Raw genomic sequence first — 4,385 nt, forward strand, 5'->3', positions numbered from 1 at the left:
TAATGGAGTTCAAGGCAAACCTGGGCTACATGAGACTGTCTTAAAACCAAAAGCAAACAAAACAAAATCTCTATAAGTAATTATCATATGCAACTAATACTAGCTTTAAGAACTAATACTAGCTTTTGTGCGTTTTTTTTGTTTTGTTTTGGTTTGGTTTGGTTTTGGTTTTTTGTTTGTTTGTTTGTTTGGTTGGTTGGTTGGTTGGTTTTTCTAGACAGTGTTTCTCTGTGTAACCTTGGCTGTTTGAACTTGCTTTGTAGACCAGGCTGGCCTTGAACTTAGGAGGGATCCGTCTGCCTCTGCCTCTCACTTGGGATTAAAGGTGTGCGCCACGATGCGTGGGGTCGGGGGGAGCTATATTAGCTTTACTGAGTCAGTTTCCTCAGGTGTTTGGATGGACATTTCTAAGACTCTTTGCAGTGCTGGAGTCACCAGAACTCTGTAAACTCTGGAGTCATTAACTCCTTAAGAAACCTCAACTTCCCTTGAAATTTGTAGGTGTCACTCTGCCTGATAGTCCCCAAACTTCCTGCTTAAACACAAGCTAGAAATGAAGGCCTTTAAACATTTGGGACTGTTGTTTTTAACAAAATCTCAATCGTTCAATTTTACCAATAAAGACTGGGGAGCCAGATGCTGAGGTGAAAGTCTGCTAGCTCAGAGGAGCAGAGAAAGCACCTAGCTGACCTTGGTCCTCAGCGACAATCCCAAAAGGAGGCTATCCTCCATATGTCTCAAAACCTCTTACACACCTTTAATCCAAGACAGGATTAAATAAAGTCAACCATAGGTCAAGAGGCAAAGTAAGCAACCAGTTGACAGGGAGTGAACATAGAGGAAAAACTATAGAAAGTGAAAGGAATTCAGGGGGATGGGCAGAGAGATGCACAGGAATTAGAAGGGGACATTTAGTTTGAGGTGGGTTAGGGTTTGTTTTTGTTTTTGTTGTCTGAGATAAGGTTTCTCTCTATATCCTTGGCTGTCCCAGACTCGCTTTGTAGACCAGGTTGAGCTGGAACTCACAGAGATCTGCCTGCCTCTGCCTCCCAAGTGGTGGGATTAAAGGCGTATGCCACCCCGCCCAGCTTAGTTTAAATTTATTTAATCCTGTCTTGGATTAAAGGTGTGTGCTAGGTTTTTCCAGTAAACAACACAATCTCGGGGTTCGTAGTATGATCAAATGTCCTGCAACATTTCCCCCTTTTGGCCTAAATAAAAAGAAAAGGTTTTTAACTATTAACACAGTAAAACTACTTATAAGAATAAAGCTATTTCTGCCAAGGTTTCTACAATGTCCTGCTTGGTTGTATTTGGCAGTTTTAGGATTAAGTATTTTTTGAATTCAAAGTTCTGTAGAATGTTCATGTCAATCTCATATGAACTCAGCAATTTGCATGTCCTGAGCAGTTTGTAGTCCAAAGCTGATATTTGGGTGGTGTTTGTCAGCTTAGTGGCAATGCTGGCTAGGCAGAACATGACGGGCAACCCAAAGGTGTCCACTGTTTTCTCAGAAGCTATCGGCAGAAGAGGCATGGGGCAGTTTCTCTCAGTGGTTAGTGTTCACAATCCAGGTGGATTTGTCATTGCCGGGCCCCATCATCTTCTTGGAGCCCTCAAGACTTACTGCTAGGAATGGTCATAGTTTACTGTAGAAAACTTAGACATTTTAAATGCCATATTGAGCAGATCTCTGAAAGATTTGAGGGCCGTCATCTAGTAAATCCATCCAGGGTACACAAGTTTTGTTTCTAGTTACCTACTTCAAACTCAAACCTGAAAACCCATACAGGAAGCTCAATAATAATAATAATAATAATAATGATAATAATAATAATAATAATAATAGTAGTAGTAGTAGTAGTAGTAGTAGTAGTAGTAGTAGTAGTAATAATAATAATAATGATAATAATAATAGTGGCAATAGAATAATTTTTTTCCCCTGTCCCATACCAGGTGGCTCCTCTGAGATGATACAGAGATTTTATATTTTCCTTTAACAAGCATGTGTGGGTTTAGAGAAGGAGAGAGCCAGGCTCCAACTCCAAAGCCAGCTTTAATTTTTATTGAATTGGAGTCACATAAAGGCCATCTGCCCCTTACTCTGTAGAGGGCAGCAGAGACAAGCTGGAGGTGGGTGGTACCACTAGGTCAATTTACTCTTTTTCTTGGGTCATTTTCTCTTGATAATTCGTCCTTTTTCTTCAGATGTTTCATTTGTCCAGCGCTTTCCAGATTCCTCAGTTGGATGCTTTTACTCTCCTGGAAATATAAACCTTGCCCCAACCCTAACTGCGGGTGGCGGGGCGGGGATTGGTTCCTTTTTTGGCAGGTTTTTCTTTCCTAGGGCAAAATGTTTTTTGGCAACAGAAAAAGCAAAAGCATTATCTTTCAACTGATATTGTTTTTAAAATTCTTTTGAAATTTTGAAACTAAGCCGGGAGTGGTAATACATGCCTTTAACCCCAGCACTCCAGAGGCAGAGGCAGGCAGATCATAATGAGTTCAAGGCCAGCCTGGCCTACAAAGTGAGTCCAGAACAGCCAAGGCTACACAGAGAAACCTTATCTTGAAAAACCAAATAAATAAATAAATAAATAAATAAAATAATAATAATAATAATAAAATAAATATAATTTAGTATGTGTGGTTAAATATACTATATTCCCCTCTCTCTTTATATATAAATTCAGTTTGTCTATTTATCCATAGATCACAAAGGATTTTCACGTTTTGAATTTCAGCCTGCCTTTTGAAAGTGGCTTTTAAGGGCCAGAAATTAAGAGCATTGTCTGTTCTTCCAGAGGTCCTGAGTTCAATTCCCAGCAACCACATGGTGGCTCATAATCATCTAGAATGAGATCTGGTGTCCTCTTCGGGCAGATAGGCACACTTGCAGGCAGAACATTGTATATATAGTAAATAAGTAAATAGTTTAAAAAAAAAAAAAAAGGAAAGTGGCTTTTAAATTTAAACCACTGTAATTGTCCCCCTCCCCTCTCTCTCTCAGTTTTTTGTTTGTTTGTTTGTTTGTTTTGTTTTTTTGAGACAGAGTTTCTCCATGTAATAGCCCTGGCTTACCTAGAACTCTCTTTGTAGACCAGGCTGGCCTCAAACTCACAAAGATCATGCCTCTGCGCCCTGAATGCTGGGATTAAAGGTGTGAATGGCTCCATGGTTCTGGGTTTCTTATCGTAGTTATTCCCATAGGACACCGCCCGGGCTAGCTCACCCAGTGCTGCAGCCAGCAAGAGGCTGGAACAGTTCTCCTGCTGCCACAGGGGCTGCCTCACCTGTGCCTTCACCATCAGGGCCAACTCTCCCAATTGTTATAGCCACTGAGAGGCAGGGACAGCTCTCCCACTCTCAGGACTTTGGGGCCAGCTTGACCACAGCAACTCTTATAAAGGAGAACATTTAATTGGGGGCTGGTTTACAGTTTCAGAAGTGCAGTCCATTATCATCATGGCAGAAAACATGGAGGCATGCAGGCAGACGTGGTGCTGAAAAAGGAGCTGAGAGAGATGCATCTTGATCTACAGGCAGCAAAAATAACTGGGCCACACTGGGCATATGTTGACCCTGTTGTTGTGGTTTTTCCCTCAAGACAGGGTGTCTCTGTGTAGTCCTGGCTGTGCTGTATGTGCGTTGTAGACCAGGCTGGCCTAAAACTCACAGAAATCCACCTGCCTCTGCCTCCTCGAGTGCTGGGATTAAAGGTGTGCACCATCACACCCGGCTGGAAGCTTATTTTGCTTTGTTTAATTCTATTTTATTTGGGGTATTGAAGCCTCTGCTTCTCTTTCACCAATCCCTTAACCCTGGGTATGAGAAAGTGGGGAGAGGTGGCACAGACTTTTACTTCTCCTGGCTGTTTTGGGTCAGTTCAGTTCTTTGGGGGCAACACCAATCTCTGTAAACAGCAAATGTAGCCAGCATTCTCCTCCGAGCCACTCTGCTGAAATGTTTATCTCCATCCACCATGACGGTCTCTGGTCTCTCCAAACGGGTACGTGCCTCACACCACCGCCATACTCTACTTTCTCTGTTTTCTCCTATTTATCTTCCTCAGAGTCCTAGTCCACGGCCCCCTTCGTGCCATTTATCAGCTGTGGACAAACTAAAGCCCAAACTAAAACCCCACACTTGGAATTAAAATAAAAACATATATACATAACATTACTGAGTTCACAAAGAAGCCAAACTTCCATTACAGGCATAGTTTGAGCGTATAAAACCTCCAAGCCACTCCCACAATGACAGACTTCCTCCAACAAGTGCATACCTCCTGATAGCGCCACTCCCTATGGGCCAATAGGGACCAATTACATTCAAACTACAACAGAAACAAATACGAATTAAAGTTAGAATCCCGGTAAGGGAGT

This window comes from Acomys russatus, chromosome 15, assembly GCF_903995435.1.
Source record: "Acomys russatus chromosome 15, mAcoRus1.1, whole genome shotgun sequence".
Classification (NCBI taxonomy): Eukaryota; Metazoa; Chordata; class Mammalia; order Rodentia; family Muridae; genus Acomys; species Acomys russatus.